Source organism: Lithobates pipiens, unplaced genomic scaffold (genome assembly GCF_037356315.1).
Source record: "Lithobates pipiens isolate NorthernLeopardFrog02 unplaced genomic scaffold, aLitPip1_a1.2 Scaffold_8, whole genome shotgun sequence".
Taxonomy (NCBI): Eukaryota; Metazoa; Chordata; class Amphibia; order Anura; family Ranidae; genus Lithobates; species Lithobates pipiens.
In genome coordinates, this window is record NW_027507903.1 from 294,784,624 (window position 1) to 294,806,704 (window position 22,081).

A 22,081-nucleotide genomic window follows, 5' to 3' on the forward strand; every position below is an offset into this window, starting at 1 on the left:
CTGAATACTTTGAATAGGTGTTACCCTATCCTCAATGCAAGAAACCCTGTATATGCACTTATTTTAGCAAGCACAGGCCGAACAAACACACATATGGGGTAGATGTTCTGGCCTGAAATAATGATAATAATCTAACAATTGGTAGGACGGAGGAATGCATTAAAAATGTCAAAATGTGATACAAGCGAGTTTAACATTCAATAATATATAATTAAACTAGAAAGCTGAATTCAGTGGATTAATTAGTGGTTTGAAAGAGATCGCAAAGATTGTTCATAATTAATAAAGTTAGTTTACCCTGTGTATTTCTTAAACCCAGATACTGTTAACCTTACATGTTCAAATTGTTCATTGAATGGTTTCTCCTTTTACAGTCTACAATTCAAATAAGACAAGCACAAAATGTACGAATCAAGATATCAGTTTATTGCAAGCTGTAGTATTATGAACTGTTGACTCCTAGTCTAAAATTTTATCATGCATCCGTTGTTCAGCGGAGCTAAAAAAACAATGCTCTGACAATAAGACACAAATATACACATTTATTCAGTTTATTTGATCAAACTGACACCAAATCTACCACCTAACTTCGTAGCAGTCACATACAAAACCAGTGGAATAATGGAAAGCAGTACTGAGACATATTTGTAAAATGCCATTACTGGTGCCCTTATGAAAACGCAAATTGCCTTAGGATGTCTAGCTTCACTACTTTGAGTGACTGTCCTAAAAAGCATGGAAATCAGGAAAGTCAGAGTGAAGTTAAAAGCCCCGACCTGCAAAGGTGTTCTGGTGAAGGGACATAACACAAAGTGTTGAAGCCTTAGGATCAACATAACAACATTTTCAGATAGAGAGGTTTACAATGGCAGACCTTAGTACATTTGCATACTTCCTCAGTACATGTTTCCATGACTGACATGAGCAAAGCTTATCTGGTAAGAATGGCCTTTGTTAGGAGTCTGTTAAAATACAAAATACTGTAATTTGACAGCTCTATTTGGTGTAATGATACTATTGCTGTTACTCATTTTTTCTTATGCTTCTTATTTATATTTTTCTCCACATATATACATAGATCAAGCTGGCAGACAGTAGTGACAATCTAGGGAAGAACTATAACACTGCCAGGATTACTTACCTTTGCAGCTTAACCACTTAAGGACCGAGCCTCTTTTTGAGCTATGTTGTTTACATGTTAAAAAAATTATTATTTTTTGCTTGAAAATTACTTAGAACCCCCAATATACATTTTTTTCTAACACCCTAGAGAATAAAATGGCAGTCATTGCAATACTTTGTCACACCGTATTTGCGCAGCAGTCTTATAAGCACACTTTTTTTAATTAAAAAAATAAAACAGTAAAGTTAGCCCAATTTGTTTTTAGGTTGTGAAAGATATTGTTATGTCAAGTAAATTGATACCAAACAAACTTTTATCCTTAAAAATCTCCATAGGCGACGTTTAAAAAATTCTACAGGTTGCAACTTTTAAGTTACGGAGGAGGTCTAGAGCTAGAATTATTGCTATCGCTCACGGCGATACCTCACGTGTGGTTTTAACACAGTTTTCATATGCAGGCGCTAGTCGCGTTTGCTTCAGCGTGCGAACTCGGCAGGGCGCGTTTAAAAATGTTTTCACTTATTTATTTTATTATTTTTACACTGTTTTTTTTAAGAAAAAAAAATTGTGCCACTTTTATTCCAATTACTAGGAACGTAAACATCCCTTGTAATAGAAAAAACACATGATGGGGCCTCTTAAATATGAGATATGGGATCAAAAAGACCTCAGATCTCATAATTACACTAGAATAAAATAAATAGTCATAAAAAAAAAGGCACTTAAGAGCTATGGGCAGAAGTGACGTTTTGACGTCGCTTCCACCTTGCAATGTTATGGAGACGAGTGGGGGCCGTCTTCCCCTCATTCATCTCCATGCCCAAGAAGGGCAAAGATCCGATTGCCTCCACCGCTGCCGATGGCTCCGGTAAGCGGTGGAGGGCACCGGAGCATGGCCCTCTTCTGCCACTGATAAAAGTGATCTCACGGCGAATCCGCCGCAGAGACCACTATTATCGGAAACCAGACCGCCGGCCAAACAAGAGGATAGCGGGGTTATAGCAGTTAGCTGCTGCCATAACAACGATATTCCTCTTCAAAGTAAGGATGTATATTGGTGTGCAGCAGTCCAGAAGTGGCCAATAAGCAACCCCAGTCAGTGACAGAGTTTTATCCAACATTGTCATCTTTGCTGATCAGCTTGATCTGCATGTAAATACAGAGAACACTATAAGAGCATACAAAAAAAAAAAAAAAAATCCCATACAGAAAGCCCAACTCTGGGAATGCATATGCTGAAAAGCAAATGCTTTGTGAAATAAGTGGTCTCCCGCTCCATAATACAAGTAAAAACAGGATTTTTAAAACAGCTTACCTGTAAAAATAATTTTCTTTGATGTACATCGGGGACACAGAGCCATAGTAGTTACTATGTGGGTTTATAGGGCCGCTAATAGGTGATGAACACTGGCATGCCCTAAGGTAAGAAGTGTACTCCCTATATTACCCCTCCCACTACTGGGAGTACGCAGTTTTGTAGCCAAGCAATACAAGTGTATACTAAGAAGGGAGGGACCTCTGTGTCCCCTGATGTACATCAAAGAAAAGGATTTTACAGGTAAGTTAAAATTCCTGTTTTCTTTTCATACATCAGGGGACACAGAGCCATTGTAGTTACTATGTGGGATGTCCCATAGCAATAGCAACTGAAGGGAGGGAGACACAACAAAAAAATAGGGCAAAAGAGAGGCCAGAGGACTTATACTGCAGCACACTGCGCCTAAAGGAAATATCCTCATGACCTTTAACATCGATTTGATAAAATCTGGTAAATGTATGAACTGAAGACCAAATTGTGGCCTTACAGATCTGAGTCATAGAGGCCTGATGATGCACCGCCCAAGAGGCACTGATCGCCCTGGTTGAGTGTGCTTTAACATGAAAAGGAATGAGGAATTTTCTTCTTTAAGCCATAAGCTTTAACAATCACTTGACAAATCCATTTGGAAATAGTAGATTTTGATGCTGCCTGTCCCCTTTTTGGACCTTCTGGCAGAACAAACAAAACATCTGTTTTGCTAACCTGAGCGGTAGATAGACTCTGATCGCTATTAGTACATCAAGGGAATGTAGTGCCTTCTCTTCCCTAGATTGAGGTTCTGGGAAAAAAGAAGGAAGAAAAATATCCTGGTTTAAATGAAAACCTGTCACTACTTTTGGTAGGAATTCAGGATGCGGACGCAAAACCACCTCATCCTTAGACATGATAAAATATATGATCCGTGTTAGCCCCTGTATAAAGTTATGCACCAGAGAGTGGGAAGAAAAAGGCAGTTGAAAAAACACGGACAGTTCTTGAACCTGACAGTCGAGGCCGTCAAGACTGCCTAGAGGCTGATGCCCCTGACACAGGTGAGGAAGCATGCTTAAAGGAGAAATGTTTGAACTTCTTCTTTACTGGTAAAAGAGAGCTTTTCCCATTAGAGATCCTTTGGATGTATTCAGATCGTCTCCAAATAGCCGTTCACCGTGAAAGGGGAAACTGGCCAAGAGTTTTTTGCACGGTGCTCTGGCTGACCAATTTTTCAGCCACAGAACTCTACGAGAATGCACTAGTCCAAGCATAAGCCATAAGGCTTGAATGATAGAATCTTTTATAGCATCTACTGTGAAACATAGCGCGTCTGATACACCAGCCCATTGCTGGGCCTGCTGATCAGGCAGAATCTTAATTATCTCCACAAACTGTTCCTTAATGGACTGAGATACACCAATTGCCGCAAGAACCAGCTGCGCTACTGAACTTGCTAAAGACATATTGCTTTTGGAAAGAAGTTCCAACTTTCTATCTGTTGGATCCTTTAACATTAGCACATTATCCACCGGACACGCAAGACTCTTGTTCACTGAGGCAATTGCAGCATCAAATGCTGGAACCCCCCATTTCTTATAGAAATGCTCTTTCATAGGATAAAGTGTGGAGAATTTCTTAGGAGGATAATATTGTTTATCCGGATGTTCCCATTCAGAATACATACTTTTTTTTAGCCATGAATGAATAGGAAAGGCATCCCCAGATGGGGGAGGTTTTAATGTTCCCAAACCAGAGGTGGGTTCATCAGGAGCCTGCGCTGCAGGCAGCAAAAGGGTTGAACGAACCAATTTAGTAAGAGAGTGCACAAGCAACCTGTCTTTTGATGCTACTCCCTCTATATTAGGATCCTCAGAAGAGGATATATTAGTATCTTCCAAATCTCTTGGAAGATCTTCCTGATCCCCTGCCCCTTGCACCTCAATAAGAGGGTCCTGAACACTAGATGGGGATCTGCTACATTAAGACCCACTATGGAGAGATATCATAGCATCAATCTTCTTTTCCAAATTGCAAATGGTAGAAGAGAAAACCTTCTGTGTGATATATACAGGGACTGAAGTGTCTAGTGCAGCTGAAACATTGTCCCCTGGCGGCTCAATCTGACCGGCCGCATCACTCTCAGAGGAGGACATTCTTTTGGAAATGGATTTAGTTTGTTGTGAAACCATTGACCCTTTAGAACCCTTAGAGGAGTTCCTGGTCCCTCTTCCACTCATAGCCCAAAGCCAAAAAGCAGAAGCACTAAACAAAAAGAATGTACACTGCTAGGTTATAGTCCAGCGCTATAAGCTGCTATTAATACCTAGCCTGGTAAAGTAATAATGTGTATTACAGCCTATCAATACAGCCCCCAGTAGTGACACATAGGCATGACAGCATTATAACTTAAAAGGAGAAATTCATAAGAAAATCTCCACTTACCTTCACGCTGCAGGGTTATCTGAGATAAACCCAATCTTCACCCTTCACAGTGGGCTAGGAAACCTTCAGGAACAGGGGAACCTAGAGGTTACCCACAATCCTGGACCTGCAACAGCACCCTGCTAGTAAAAAAAATTATGACCTCACTACCAAAAAGTACTTGATCCCAGGGTCCAGTTCTTAAAAAAGAGAAGCATTCGCAAGCAAAACCTTGTTTCTTCAGACACGAGGCCTGGGTACCATTCCTTAAGGCCATGAAAGGACACTCTGAACGGATCCGGTCAGCGTGGCTAGCCACAGCAAGGACTATGCCAGTGGAGTTTAGCACAGCACATCTTTACTCGTGACCAACATCTTAGACACTGGCGAAAAAACTGAGGACTCACACTTCTTGCCTTAGGGCATGCCAGTGTTCCTCACCTATTAGTGGTCCTATAAACCCACATAGTAACTACTATGGCTCTGTGTCCCCTGATGTATGAAAATAAATTTAGAAACACAGTAACCAGCAACATGAATATACTATTCAAACCAGTAAATGTGTGGGAAACGAATAGGATTCTTTCGTCATACTTACCTGTAAAATCCTTTTCTTGGAGTACATCAGAGGACACAGCAACCATAATAATGACTATATGGGTTATATGCCACCTACTGGTGGATGGGCATTGGCAGATAGTCAAACAGGAAGTCCTCCCTATATAATCCCTCGTACACAGGAAGGACCTCAGTTTTGTAGCAAAGCAATGAATGTCCCTAAAAAGATGGGAGGGACCTCTATGCCCCATGATGTACTCCAAGAAAAGGATTTTACAGGTAAGTATGATAAAAAAAAAATAGTATTTTTTGTACTCACCGTAAAATCCCTTTCTCTTATATTCACCAACTGACACAGCTCCTCTCTTAGCCATTGGGATGTCCCCAAGCAGTGCCAAAACGAGGGGTGGGAAAATAGCATAAAAACTTCAACCACAATGGCAAGTGGGAACTAGTATAACTTTACCCACAAAAATGATAGTGTGTAGAAAAAACCACCACACAAAGGCTCCTCAATCGAGAGAAACTGCCCTCAAACCGCACCGAAACTGCGGAAACGAATGCAACAGTGCATTAACTCAAAAGGTACTGCGTTTTTACCCAAAGAAAACAGGAAAAATAAAAAAAAGTGTATGCAATTGCAACTACAAATCCGCCTGCAAAACGTGCGGCCAAAACAGGCATCAGCCGATGCACTGACATCTACCTTGTAGAATTTTGTAAAAGTGTGCACAGACGACCGGGTTGCCGGTTTACACACTTGAGTGACAGACGCTTGATGTCAGAAGGCCCAAGACATTCCTATTGTGGAGTGGGCAGTGACCAGAAAGGGGGGCACCTGCCCCTTCAAGGCGTAGGCTTGTACTACAATCTACCTGATCCACACGGAAATGGTGGCCGACGAGACCGCCATGCCTTTCTTTGGACTAGCCACCGAAACAAACAGTGAGTCTGACTTCCGGAAGGGAGCAGTGGCAGACAAATACACCCTCAGAGCCCAAACTACGTCCAAGGCATGAAGGGCCACTTCATTAGGATGTGTCGGTTTAAGACACAGAGATGGTAACACAATGTCCTCATTGATGTGAAACGCCGAGACCACCTTCGGCAGAAAAGACAGTTGCGGATGCAACGCCACCTTATCCTTGTGGATAACCAGATAGGGCGACTTGCAGGACAAGGCCACCAGTTCCAAAACCCTCCTGGCCGATGTGATGGCCACTAGAAAGACCACTTTCTGGGAAAGAGTCAACAAAGGGATCTCTTTGTTATTTTCAAATGGCGGTTTTTGCACCAGATTCAGGTTCCACGGAGGTAATGGTGGACACACCGGAGATACGACATGCCAGACCCCCTGGACTAGAGAGAGTGAGACGCCAGGAATCGCTGAAAAAAAAAAAAAAAAAAAAAAGACAACCAAAGCTGATATCTGTCCTTCAATGGTGCTTAACACCAATTTCTGGTCTACTCCTGGGTGCCATCCTTTCTCCTCACACATGGAGATGTAGGCCTTCCAGGTACGACGATATATCTTCCGAGAAGATTTCCGTGCTCTCAACATAGTCGGGATCACCGAGTCCGACAGACACTGGTTCCTCAACACCTGGCTCTCAATAGCCATGCCGTTAAAGCCAGCGATGGTAAAGCAGGATGAAGAATCGGGCCTTGAGACAGAAGATCCTCTCGCAACAGCAGTCACCAGGGAGCATTAAAGCCAGCGATGGTAAAGCAGGATGAAGAATCGGGCCTTGAGACAGAAGGTCCTCTCGCAACAGCAGTCACCAGGGAGCATCGGCACCTTTCGATTGAGGCGGGAGGCCAGAAGATCCACGTCTGGTGTGCCCCACTGCAGGCAACGTCCATTCTCCTGGGTCCAGCATCTGACGACTTAGATAGTCCGCCTGCCAGTTCTCCACTCCCGGGATGTAAATGGCCGACAGGGCCGGTACAGGTCGCTCTGCCCACCGAAGTATGTGAGCGACCTCCCGTGCGGCAGCCGAGCTTCTTGTTCCTCTTTGGCGATTTACATATGCCACTGCCGTGGTGCTGTCTGACTGGATCCTGATCGGACGCCCTTGCAGTCTCATCGACCATGTGGAGAGGCATAACCCGATCGCTCTCAGCTTGAGCAGATTGATCAGCAACTTGGATTCCTCTGTCGACCAGATTCCCTGAGTAGACTGAACTCCCATCACTCCACCCCAGCCGGATAGGCTGGCGTCTGTTGTGATCACCGTCCATTTGAGAGGTAGGAACGACTTCTCGGACCGAAGTACCGAGGACCTCAGCCACCAGAGCAGGGAATCCCTGACTAACTGGCTCACCTGGATCTGTCGGTCCAGGGACAACGGAGATTTGTCCCACGTTGTCAAAATCTCCTTTTGCAGGACTCTGGTGTCGAAGGAGGCCACCATGAGTCCCAGGACTCGTATGCAGAAGCAAAGCGACGACCACTTGCGGGTTCATCAGCAGCTTTACCGCGGCTCAGAGTCTGCAGCTTGTCTGAAGGGAGAAACACTCTTGCTTCCGTGGAGTCCAGCAGCAAGCCTAAGTACTCCAAACGCTGAGTAGGTACGATCACCGACTTTGTTAGGTTCAACAGCTACCCAAATTCTTGCAGGGCCTGCATGGTGATCGCCACATCCTCTAACTCTGAGGCGGAAGATGCTCTCAGGATAAGATCCTCTAGGTAACCCATGATCGCGATCCCGCGTTGCTATAGTAACGCCAAAACAGGAGCCAATACCTTGGTAAAGACTCGGGGGGCTGATGCCAAACCAAAAGGGAGAGCCACAAACTGGTAGTGGGTTTCCCTGACTGCAAATTGAAGAAACTTCCGATGCCGGAGGCATATGGGTATGTGCAGGTACGCATCCTGGAGGTCTAAGGACACCAGGGATTCCCCTTGATGGAGTGAAGCAACTACTGAGCGAACTGATTCCATTCTGAACCTCTGTACTTTTACAAAGTATCAGGGCTTTTAGATCCAAGATTGTAGTTCCCAAGAAGGAAGGAGTACGTCCAAATAGGTTCGAGTAGAACCCCTGGAAATGTTCCTAATCCGGAACAGGTACAATCACCCTACGATTCAGCAGGTCCCTAAAGCCGCGTACACACGGGCGGATTGTATGGTCTACTTAGTCCGTCATACAATCCGACGGACAGTCCGTCCTACTTTCGAATGAACGGACTTGACCACACACGGATGCACAAACAGTCCGTCGAAAGCTTGCGCGATGACGTGTACAGCACGTACGACGGGACTAGAAATAGGAAGTCCAATACACAGCAATGCAACCTTTCGCCGTGTAAATCCTTTCTGAGCATGCGCCATTCTTAGTCCGTCGAACTAGCCTACTCACGAGCGGATTGTCCGCTGAAACCAAAGTATGACGGACAGTATTACGGAAATTCCGAAATACTTAGTACGCCAGACTGCACGCTGAAAAAGTCAGCTGAAGCCCACACACGAGCGGACTGTTCGCTGAAATGTGTTTCGACGGACTAAGTAGGCCATACAGTCCGCCCGTGTGTACGCGGCCTTACTGTCCCCAATAGGGCCTCCCGGCGAGCCGGGATTACGGGTATGCTGGAGGGGAAGAATCTGTTCTGCGGCCAAGAGAGGAACTATTTTGTAGCCGGAGGAAATCAGATTGCAGACCCATTGGTCGGACAGTCGAGAGGACCACTGGGCTGCAAACTCCAGAAGGCGACCCCGCACCCGAGTTGTGGGTGGGGGCAAACCTTCATGCGGTAGCACTTTTGTTCGCAGGCTTGTTAGGCTTGCGGTTTCAGGGAGGCTTCTGTCCTTCCGTGTCGTCCTGTTGGGCTGAGGGCGTTTGACCGAAGCTCCGGGCGGACGAAAAAGCCATTTGTGAGCAGAAAAAGAGGGCCCTTGCCTACGGCGTGGCTCCCTAGCCTTCCTGGCCTGTGGGAGTAGTGTACTCTTATCACCTGTGGCATTTTTAATAATGTTATCCAAAGAGGCTCCAAAGAGTCGGTCGCCAAAGAAGGGAAGATCCGTCAGGGCTTTCTTGGATGCCTGGTCAGCAGACCAGCATTTTAACCAAATCAGGCGCCTCAGCACCATTGCTGACACTGAAGCCCTGGATAACAGAGGGAGGGTATCCAGGGCCACGTCACAAACGTACTGAAGGCCTTGCACTAGTTGGTCTGCTAGTTCCACGCAGACAGGAGAAGCCTGTTCTCCCAATTCGCGACATTGCAACATTTTTGCCCATTCAGTGTCTGCGACACAAGTGTGGATGCCAGTACTGGTAGCATGGTTGACCCCACAACCGTAAACAAGGAACGAGACACTGCCTCTGCCTTCCTGTCCGTGGGATCATTAAATGCAGTTGTCCCCTCTAACGGGATCGTGGTTACTTTGTTTAACCTGGATACTGGGGGGTCCATGACCAGAGGAGCCGATAACTTTTTGAGAAGGCTCTCCTCAAAAGGGTAACAAACCCCATGTGTTTGGGGTCCAAAAAGGTCCATTGCGGTCGACCCTATTCCTTGTAAATGAACTTGTCAAAATAAGTCAGATACGGGAACACCTTAGGTGAACGGGCTGGCTTACGGGACCCAAAAGGGACTGCTACATCAGCAGAGGGATCTGCTGGCTCCTGAATCTTCAGGGTATCCCGCACAGCTGTGATAAGTGCTCCAACAAGCGCGTTATCCTGCACGGACCCGGACAAAGACTCATCCTCATGCACTGCTTCCAATCTTGGCAATGAACGAATTGAGGACCGCTGACAAAGCGTCCAGGGGCACTGCGCATTCCGCAGGCAAACCGGTTGCAATTGCCTGGATTTCAAGGGAAGAAACACCAGTTTCTGAAGCCATGCTGACCCTACCCTGTCTGCCACCTGAAGGGGACTTAGGACAGCAATGGTCCCAACCTCCTTACTGCTGCTGGCTGAGGGGCTCTTTCCTGCAGGACTCATCACTCTGACAGGTTCTGCGCTGTCCAGCAAGTAGTGCCTGTGTTCTCTGTCAGCTCCCAGGTGCAGAGAAATCCGCTCTGTGTCATTCAAGGCTGCTGCTTATGGCGCTGAAACGCTATACAATGTGCTCAGGCTCAAAGAAAATGTCCGCCAAGCTTCCAGCATAAGGACATAAAGCACTGAGAAAATGGCCGCCGGACTACTGGGACACATGCTGTCTCTAGAGAATGCTGAAAAATGTGCTCAGGCTTCGAGAAAATGGCCACCGGGCGTCCAGTATAAGGGACAAAACCACAGAGAAAATGGCCGCCGAGAAACAGGAGAGCACGCTGTCCCTTGCCCATACCTAAGATGGCCGCTGACACTGAAAAACCATGAGGGACAGTGATAGAAAATGGCGGTGATCAGCACTGCAGAGATCACAGGCAGCCTCCAGGGAAATAAAAAACACATCTCAGGAGACAGCCAGCCAGTGAAGCCCCCCCCCCCCCCCATGGAGAGCCCCTGTACAGACACACACAAACACCGGTCAGCAGCCACATGTAGCATCCCCCACAGGGAGGGGGAGGGAAGATAGGGACAGGGAGAGAAGAGAGGGAGGTCAGGGACCCCCGAATCGACCTCCCAGGGAATACCCAGCTGCTCAGCCCAACCGATGCAGGGAGAGCTGTACTTACCAGTCTTGAAGAGTTGGGAGACATTCCATCAGACCCACTCTCCGATCAGTACGTGGTGGCTGTTGGCCTCGGCACACTGTGATGCAGACATCAGTAGCCCGGTCATATGTGTGCCTCGGAGCATAAAAGCTCACCGACCACCTCTGAAGCTGAGGTATGTCGTGGCTGGCCTAGCACGTAGCTGGGACCTACACACGCTCTCTGGCCAGGCTGGGGAGTCTACAAGGATAAGGGTACCCAGCCTGTCACCTAGCCAGCTGCAAAGCTTCTGTAGGAAAAAAACACGGGTCGATGGGACCTTCACTAGGCAAAATAAAACCAATGGCTGCATGGCAGGCTAGCGGGTTGTTACCTAAGGGGCCACCCCTTGGGCAGGACTAAAAGTTCTGTGTTTTTTTAGAACATGTAATGCCTAGTCTTCTCCTAAGGGTGGCGTAACAACCCAATGTCTAAGAGAGGAGCGGTGTCAGTCAGCGAATATAAGAGAAATCCTATTCTTTATCGTACCTCACAGGACAAAGAGAAACCATAATAATGACTATAAGGGATGTCCTAAAGCAATGCACTTGAGGGGAGGGAGACACAATCACAGAAACCGCCACCTGAGGATTTCTTCTGCCACCCAAAACATACTGCGGCCAAAGCAGTAACCTCCGTGGCTTTGATAGCTATCTGGCAAAATTCTGTGAATGTATGAACAAAAGACCACGTAATGGCCTTAAATCCTGAGCCACTGACACCTGATGGCCAGATGGCTCAAGATGCCCCCACACAACTGGTAGTGAGCACTTTTACCAAAAAAAAAAAGGGGTGGGGGACCTTGCCCTCTCAAGCCATAAGCTTGAATAAATAACTGGCAACCGCTTGAATAAATAACTGGCAACCCCAATGAAAATAGTTAACATGGAGGCCCCCCGCCCATCCAAGGACAGTCCAGATCAAATGCAAGTCCCAAAGACACAAGAATGGCCTGACAGGCGGTACTGTCTGTGTTACACACTGTATGAAATATGAATCAAGGAGTGGAAAACAACAGCCTCTGGGAAAAAAAAAGACAGTCTGATCGCTCGAAGTTCCAGGATATTGCTCAGTAGTCTGGATTCCACCAGCGTCCAATGACCCTGAGCAGAGCTCAGTCCCAGGACATCTCCCCATCCGGACAGACTGACATTGGTGGTCACTCTGTTCAGTACAAGAGGAGAAAGGATGAACCCCCCCGGAAGAACCAGAAAGCGAAGCCATCAGACCAGGGAACCTCAGGTTTCCTGTATCAGCAAAGAGGTACTCACCGAGGCCAAGATGCAGAGAGCGGTGGCTGTTGCGACTCAGCGCACACCACCCCTGGAGGTGATACAGGGAGTGGGTTGCACCAAGAGGCACAAGCCTCCAGCGGGATACCTGACTTGTGTGAAGGTCTGGAAGAGGGCTTGTGCAGGATGGACTGGACCAGATGGTAAGTAGCCAGCAGGTCTGTAAAACAGGTAAAGAAAGTGCAGAAACAGGCCGAGGGTCAAACACAAGTAATCAGTCCTGGAGCCAGCAAGGCTGAGTGCAGAGGATAATCCAGAGGCAGGCCGAGGGTCAAACACAGGTATCAGTCCGAGAGCCAGCAAGGCTAAGTGCAGCAGGAAGTCCGTTAAACAAGCCAGGGGTCAGGTCAGGAGAGAATCAGGAAAAACAGGAACAGGAAGCAGAGAAACACAGGTGAGCTGAGGCAAACCAGCAACTTGTCTGTGTGCCAAGGATCCTTTTATAGGCTGGTCAGGGAATTCACGTTATGCGTGTGCTTGTGCGCACTCACGCACGTCTCTCAGTAGGGCTGCGAATGTGCGTACGCTGGAGCGCCGATCCATGACAAATTTGTGTGAGTCTTTGCGCAGGGAGATGGTGAGTTTGATACAAATTACTTCCCTGATATCCTGGCTCAGCCGAAACAGATTGTCCAGAGACCTCAGGCACTTGTGCCATTATGCCAGGATCTCCCTAAAGGGAGTTTGTATGGAACTGTGAAAATGAAATTGCCTCAAAAAAGTAGATACCATCAGACCCAACAGCCACATGCAGGTTCCGCAGGGAGGCCCACTTGCCGGACAACAGTAAATAAAAAATGCAGTATGCAACTTCTGGAGTTTGTCCAGAGGAAGAAACACTCTGACCCGATCTGAAGCCCGGATTAGGACCAGATAATCCAATATTCTGGAAAGGGCCAAAGCAGACTTCAGATAGTATAGAAGCCAACTGAAATCTTTCAAGGTCAGTATAGGAGCTACGTTGCCCCTCGGGGTAGTCGAGGACTTGCAGAAAAAGATCATCCAGGCAGCCTAGGACCGCAAACCCCCACTGACGTAACCATGCCAGACCCGGGGTCAACACCCTGTGAACACCCGAGGAGTGGTGGCAAGAACAAAGGGCAACACCACGTGCAGACAATGCTCAGCACCCACAGCAAAAGGGAGGAAGTGCTGGAGTCGGGAACATAGTGGAATGCACAAGTAAGTAATTGTGATGTTGATAGAAGCCAGAGAGTCCCTATGATGAAGGGGTGCCTCCGCCGTGCAGACGGACCCCATCCTGAACTTCTGTACCTACACAAGGCAGGGTCTTGAGGTCCAGAATTGGACGTACCATGCCCTTCATCTTTTGGACTGTGAACAGGTTTGAATAAAACCCCCAAAACTTTTTCCGACAAGGGAACCAGGACAATCACACTCTCAAGCAAAAGGGCTTGCTAAGCACCACTGCGGAAACTCAGCAACCAGGGGAACTGCTGCTAAGAGGCATAGCACACAAACTGCAGCGCGTAGAACAAAAAGTCCACCAATGCAGCAAGGGCAGGGGGATTCTTAACCCCTCTAGGTATGTCTGCTCGAGCTTTAGAAGCCAAAGATTCCTCTATTGGAATCATGGTTGCCTTTAGCAGTTTAGACACAGGGGGGGGTCCACTACTGGTGGAATAGTCCACGTCTGAAGGAGGGACTCCTCCAAAGGGGTACCTCGCAGCAAGAGTTTTCGGAAGCACAAAGGGCACTTTGGACACTCCCAGTCTGACAAAATAAGAGGGAGAAGGGAACACTGTCGCCGCGCAAGACGGCTTATGGAAGCCCGGGCCTCACCCAGGGAAAGAAAGGAGGGAGGGGGTGGAGGAGAACTCTGGAGGGACCGACTACCCCAGAGAGTACCCACACCCTATGCCACATCCAGGGAAGGAGAGGAGGGGGCCCTGTACTTACCGATCCAGCGAAGCGTGTGGGTAACGCTCTCAGACAGATCCCTTCGCCACCAAAGTGGGGGGGGGGGGGGGCTGTCGGCCATGAGGAACGCTGAGGCGTTTAATTCGCAGGGCCAGCCGCCGTCCAGTGGGGCTATGTCGTGGTTGATCTAGCTTGTAGCTGCGGTCTGCACGCACTTGCTGGCCAGACTGGGGAGACCACTGGATCTTAGGGTCCAGCCCATCGCCCAGCTCGGCAGTTTATTGTAGCTCTCACCGGAGAAAAATCCAGGAACAAAGAAAATAAACAAACATAAACTAGAGATCTCAGCAGGGAACTAGGTCCTTACTCCTGAAAGCCTAAAGCAGAGAGGGGGTTGCATATCACCCATAGGTGTAGCCAAGTCTTTCTTTCTGCCTAGTGTCCCACTCCTGTAGGGGGCGGTATAACCCTATGGTTCTGAATAAAAGATCGCTGTGTCTGTCAATGAACAAAAGAGAAATTGACATTGCTTGGTAGGGCAATGTTCACGTTAAAAAGAGGCCTTAATTTAAACTTCCCATAAGATTATATGTCCATTTAGTGTATATTAGGCATGTTATTTGTCTGTAAAAGCCTTTCTTGTGTAGATATCCAAAAGCTCTGAGATTGTTGCTGAAATCTAAGATGTAATGCCAGCAGCCACTCTTTAGTGTTTCCCTTCACTCCTTCTCCGACACCTACATGTAGCACTCTGTCCTAAACCGGGACTATTACCAAAGTTTAGTTTTTGGTTGGGCAATCGTCAGTTCAGACTGAGTTGTATATGTATTTACGTGGTCTTTCCCTAAGCTCAGTGGTGTTGTGATTTCTCAGTGCTGCCAGTAGGTGTCATTCACTACCACTGGCAATAGTATGAAATTTCATAATGGAATGGCCAGTGGTGCATGCTGGGGAAGGATATAAATATTCAGGGCATGCCTTGTGATCACTATCTTACCCCAGGCTGAGACCTGGGAGTTGCTTCTTGAATGTGTGATCTATTAAGCCCAATAGTGGTGCCTGCCATGTGCTCTAGAAATTAAATAAGCCTGAAGTGGTCCTTGAGCTGTCCTGTCCATCGATGGGAAGGCTGTGCCGAGAAGGAGTCACAGGGGCCTAGTGGCTCACTTGGACCAAGATGTATTTAAGTCTAAGAAACTGGGTAATGGGCACTGGACCCAGCAGGAGAAAGCAAAGTCTGTGGACTAGCTTGGATACTACTTTCAGAGTTGCTGGGTCAGCTTAAAGATTCTGACACTGTGAAACTGGACATGGAAGAGTTTGAGTCTTCTGCCAGGGTTTCTGGGACCCCTAACCCTAAACTCTCTTAAAAAGTGACTGGTGTCCACTTTTTTTATGGTCATCTAGGCATGAACTTAGCCCTGGAGTGAAACACTGGCCCACTGCTGCCCTACATACATAAAAAACATGTGCAGGGGGGAGAGGGGAGGGGGGAAAAGAAGCTGGATCAGCACAGAATGTAATTAGATGCTCCTTGAGGAGGCTAGGGCTATGACATGCAAGGATGGAGGGACCTGTGGTAGGGAACTGGCACTCCTGGTGTCCTAGTCAGATTTACATTATAAATAGACATTATACTGAAAGTGAAGGAAAATTTATAGAAAGGAAAAACACGGCAAGAAAGCATTAAAAACTTGATTTTTCTATGTTTTTACCCGTTTTAGTTGGCAACAGAATCTCACATTTATTTAAATAATGTAATTCTGTAACATTTTACTAAAACGAACATAAAATTCTAAACATGATCTTTGTACAAGACTGTTAGGCCGCGTACACACGCGCGGACTGTTCGCCCAACCTTGTTCGGCAAACAGTTTGTCAAACAGTCCGCTCAAAATTTGCATGAGCGGACTTGCCCACACACGAGCGGACTGTTTGACGAACAAGGTTGGGCAAACAGTTCGCTCAACTTTTGAAATGAACGGACTCGCCCACGTAAGGAGGAGGCAAATCCGCCCATTTCGAGCGCGTGTACAGGTAGGCGGGGCCCGCGAAGGAGACGTCGCGGGCTCCGCCGCCTGGAATGGGCTTAAAGGGGAACCCCAACGCCGAAAAAAATCGGCGTGGGGGTTCCCCCAAAGTCCACACCAGACCCTTGTCCGAGCACGCTACCCGGCCGGCCAGGAAAGGGGGGCGAGCGAGCGCGCCCCCCCTCCTGAGCCGTACCAGGCCGCGTGCCCTCAACATGGGGGTGCCTTGGGGAAGGGGGGGGCCGCGCGGCCCCCCCACCCCAAAGCACCTTGTCCCCATGTTGATGAGGACAAGGGCCTCTTCCCGACAACCCTGGCCGTTGGTTGTCGGGGTCTGCGGGCGGGGGGCTTATCGGAATCCGGGAGCCCCCTTTAAGAAGGGGGCCCCCGGATACCGGCCCCCCACCCTATGTGAATGAGTATGGGGTACAATGTACCCCTACCCATTCACCTGTGAAATAAAGTACAAATAAAAACACAACACAGGGGGAAAAAATATTTTATTGCACAGCCGGGGGTCTTCCGTCTTCGGGGGTCTTCTCGCCGGACTCCTCCGCTATGTGTGTGTAGCTCTTTTGCCAGCGGAGGAGTCCGGCTTTCTTCCTCCCCGCCGCCGGCCTCTTCTCCCGACTTCGGGGGTCTTGTCCCCCTCTTCGGTTCTTCTGCCGGGCCACCGCGCCTGGTCCGGTGGCCCGGTCTTCTGTCGCCGTCTTCCGTTCTTCTGTCGCCGCCTTCGGTTCTTCTGCCGGGCCACCGCGCCTTCTTGTAGCTCTTTTACAGGCGGTGGCCCGGTCTTCTGTCGCCGTCGCCGCCTTCCGTTCTTGTTCTTCTTCTTGTTCTTCTTCTTCTTCTCCAGGCGATGTTGACACGTCGCTCCCTCCGGCCGGAATGCCAGAGCCGCCCTGCGCTGTGACTTATATAGTGACAATGGGGCGGGGTCACATGGTATATGTCACATGGGTTGATGTCACATGGTGACCCCGCCCCCTTACGATGTCATAGTCCCCATGTGACATCAACCCATGTGACCAACCCATGTGACATATACCATGTGACCCCGCCCCATTGTCACTATATAAGTGACCGCACAGCGCGTCCCCGGCATTCCGGCCGGAGAGCTCGTCGAGTCAACATCTCCAGGAGAAGAACAAGAAGAACAAGAAGAAGAACACGAACGGAAGGCGGCGACGGCGACAGAAGACCGGGCCACCGCCTGTAAAAGAGCTACAAGAAGGCGCGGTGGCCCGGCAGAAGAACCGAAGGCGGCGACAGAAGAACGGAAGACGGCGACAGAAGACCGGGCCACCGGACCAGGCGCGGTGGCCCGGCAGAAGAACCGAAGAGGGGGACAAGACCCCCGAAGTCGGGAGAAGAGGCCGGCGGCGGGGAGGAAGAAAGCCGGACTCCTCCGCTGGCAAAAGAGCTACACACACATAGCGGAGGAGTCCGGCGAGAAGACCCCCGAAGACGGAAGACCCCCGGCTGTGCAATAAAATATTTTTTCCCCCTGTGTTGTGTTTTTATTTGTACTTTATTTCACAGGTGAATGGGTAGGGGTACATTGTACCCCATACTCATTCACATAGGGTGGGGGGCCGGTATCCGGGGGCCCCCTTCTTAAAGGGGGCTCCCGGATTCCGATAAGCCCCCCGCCCGCAGACCCCGACAACCAACGGCCAGGGTTGTCGGGAAGAGGCCCTTGTCCTCATCAACATGGGGACAAGGTGCTTTGGGGTGGGGGGGCCGCGCGGCCCCCCCTTCCCCAAGGCACCCCCCATGTTGAGGGCACGCGGCCTGGTACGGCTCAGGAGGGGGGGCGCGCTCGCTCGCCCCCCTTTCCTGGCCGGCCGGGTAGCGTGCTCGGACAAGGGTCTGGTGTGGACTTTGGGGGAACCCCCACGCCGATTTTTTTCGGCGTTGGGGTTCCCCTTTAAGCCCATTCCAGGCGGCGGAGCCCGCGACGTCTCCTTCGCGGGCCCCGCCTACCTGTACGCGCGCTCGAAATGGGCGGACTTTCCGAGCGGGAACAGTCCGCTCATTTCGAAAGTACAGCGGACAAGCCCACACACGGGCGGACTGTTCGCTCAAACACAGTTTCAGCGGACAGTTTTTCGGAATTTCCGAAAGACATTGTCCGTCCAACTGTCCGCTGAAACTGTCCGCTGAAAGCCCACACACGAGCGGACTGTCCGCCCAAACACTGTTCAGCGGACAAGGTTGGGCGAACAGTCCGCCCGTGTGTACGCGGCCCCACAGTTTTCGACATCGTATTACTGTACATTTACACGAATTCAAGTCTAATAAAAAAAAAATCTTGTAACGCACTGTGTAGCACTGGAGAGGGCCTCGTTGGATGCCCAGAAGGCTGGGGAAGAGCACAGACACCTATTTTCACAACTGCAATGCGAGAAACATTTGCTCACCACTTCACAGCACCAAGTTCTCATCCTTCCAAGGCGTTTATAACACTGCTGTATCTGCTGTAATTTGATTTTCAGCTTGGAAACTGGCTCAATTAGAAAGAAGGTGCCAAAACAATGAATGCTGGTGGATGTTTAAGCAGAATGTAAGAGGGAAAGCCTTCTATCATCTACTCCGCTGTACAATATCAAAGCATAACACACAACACATTTTAAATAACCATTCAGATCACAATAGTCTTATTATTTAGGCCTCATGCACACTGGTTGTTTTTGGAGCTGCTATTTTTGGCTTCAGACTTTTTCTGCAGTCAAACTCCCCAGAATGTTACCCTATGTGTCTATGCACACATAGTTTATCAGCAGTTTTTGTCAGGGGCATTTACTGTCTGGAAAAAACCCTAGAACTAGTGGGTTTTGAGAGTTTTCCAGCTGTAAAAATGCTCTAACACTGAAAACAGCGTAAAAACGCCAAAAATGCACCTAGCCTTTATGAGCCATAAGATTTTATGGGAGTATAGAAAACGCTACAGCTAAATACGGCAATAAAAACGCTACTACAAAAATGCTGAATAACGCACTCTACAGCTACAGCTTTCTACAGCTAATGCTACTGGCATTTTTTAGAATGTCCAGTGTGCATGAGGCCTTTAAAAAAAAAAGAGAGGCATTTAAAGCGCAGATATGCATAGCAATCAGGAAGAATGCTAGGCAGCCTGTCTACCACAGTGAAAACTGAAATCTTATTGGATGGTACTAGGTGTGGAGTTTTACAGGAATTTGTATTTCATTATCTTTCCACAACAGAGAGTCACTGTGGCTCGTACAAATAGGCAGAGGTGACCCAAAAACACAAAGGGGGTGATTTACTAAAGACAAATAATCTATGCACTTTTCAAGTGCATTTGCACTCATTTTCCTCAGAGCTTAGTGAATCCCACACCCGCCTAACAACTGTCCCGGAGCCACCTTATCTAATCATTCGCTACATAAATTACCTTTTGTAGCACCTCCCCCCTCCCTTTAGGATGTAAGCTCTATGAGCAAGGCCCTCCTGTCCCTTCTGTATTGTACTGTAATTGTGCCGTTCCCCCCTCTACATTGGGCTGAGTAAACTGCGCTATATAGATCGTGTATAATAATCTGATGAAGCTCTGCTTCTTTCCATCATTCAATCATGTACAAACAAAAATGTATTTATTTTTTTCTTTCTTTCACCTGGTGGGTATTCTTTATAAAGTAAAGCTTCACCATATTCACTAAGCTCTGGGGAAATTAGTTCAACTGCATTTGCAAAGTACACAGTCTATTCGCCTTTATTAAATCAACCCCCAAGTGAGTTACCTGAAGATATAGGTTGAGCTTGGTGGGCAACAACAAGGCAAACAGAACCATGCCAACAAGCCAAACAAAACAGACAAGGGTCAGAATCAATAAATAGTATGGCTTTTAATATATTAAAAGACCGCTATCAGTCAACCAACAATAACTACCAATATCTTCAAATACATCATGCATTACATAATCAAAGCTTCAAAAATCCAATTACAGTATGAACACTCTAAAATTTTAACAGAGGCAACTTTGGTTGCCTGTACGAAATGGGGATTAATAGATCTTTATTCCAACTTACAAATAATAGAGAACACTGAAAAATATAAAAATAGTTTTGCCCGGTGGCAAGGAGACATAGGAGATCTAGATGAGGCGGACTTGGCAGGAGCCCTGGAAACACTTCCCAGGACATCTCTCTTGCCCTTTCAAAGGCTATCTCATCTTTTACATAGGGCTCATTATACCACACAAAAACTATTTTTGGGGAATATATACAACACCGTTATGCCCACAATGCTCTCTATTTAATTGTTCTTTCCTCCACATGCTCTGGCGATGTCCAAAGCTTCATCGTTACTGGGAAAACATCTATAACCTTAAAATTACTATGCTCCACTGAGATAACTGGGACGCCATACCCAAACTTGCACAACTGGGAATAATACCTGATGGAGCAATATCAGTAGAGATGCATACTATGTAGTTAATATCCCTATACTTGGCATGTAAAGTTATGTTACAAAAATGGTCACCTGCTGATCCTTCAATCCATAAACAATGGGTTGAGAAACGTAACTACATACTTAAAAGAGAAAAATGAACATATAAGCATAGAGGTACACCCCAAAGGTTTGGTAAAATATGGTCATGTTGGATAGAACCTAGTAATGAATTATATGATGGTTTATCTAGTAGAGAGTAGTAAAGGTAGAGGAGATAGATGGGCATAAAGAGCTGAGGTAGAAGGGTGAGGAGTAGATGAGAATATAATTTGATGCTGCATAGAGGAAGTTGCCATAGCTCAATTTGATGAGTAAAATGTATTCATGCTCCTATTATGTTTTGTTTATTATATGCTAAATTACTTTAATCTTAGACCGCTTTCACACTGAGGCGTTTTTCAGGTGCTTTTGGGCTAAAAATATCGCCTGTAAAGCGCCTGAAAAATGGCTCCCCTGCAGTCTCAGTGTGAAAACCTGAGTGCTTTCACATTGAGGCAATGCACTGGCAAGACTTAAAAAAAAACTCCTGCAAGCAGCATCTTTGGAGTGGTGAAGGAGCGGTGTTATACACAAGGGAGGCTGTCTGGAAGCAAAAAAAAAAAAAACAAACAAAAAAAACGTATAGTGCTCTTTCCCCCGAGAAGAGGGAAAGAAAAGACAGCACAGGGGGACGTCTGGTGGGGAAAGGTGCTCAATACAGCCCCCAGTGGTGACACATTGGAATGACAACACTTACTAAATTTAAAGGACACAATCATAAGAAAATTTTAAATATTTCTTAGAAAACTCCACTTACCTTTCCCGCCGTAAACCAACAGACCCAATCTTCACCCTTCACGGTGGGTTCCGTTAAACCTTCAGGAGCTGGGGATCCTCGAGGAAACCCACAAACCTGGACCTATAATAGCACCACGGCCAGTAAAAACTTTATGGCCTTAATACCAAAAAGTACTGGATCCCGGGGTCCAGCTCTCTAAAGAGAAGCGTTATAGGCAAGACCTAGTTTCTTTGGATACGAGGCCTGGGTACCATTCACTTTGGCCTAAAAGACACTTTGAATGGATACGGCTGCATGGCTAGCCCCTGCAAGGATTGCTCCAGTGAAGCATGATATGGTAGATTGACATTAACACATTAAGTGACTACAAGCTTTTTTGGAAAGATATATAAAATATAGCACAAGCACGTTAGGAATTTTTTGGGAACTAGAAATAGGGGGCGCAATCCCCAAACACAGTTTATTAAATTTCAAACATGTCATACATACCTCCACTGTGCAGCTCGTTTTGCACAGAGTGGATATGAACCTGCTCTTCTGGGGTCCCCCGACAGCTCTCGCGGTTCCACCTGGCAATCAG

At 47.5% G+C, this 22,081-nt stretch overlaps 1 protein-coding gene across 10 annotated transcripts in view; it reads right to left on the reverse strand.

Annotated features, from left to right (window-relative positions):
- Positions 1 to 22,081, reverse strand: part of UIMC1 (ubiquitin interaction motif containing 1) — a 230,674-nt gene that overhangs the window by 53,941 nt on the left and 154,652 nt on the right. The window lies entirely within an intron of this gene.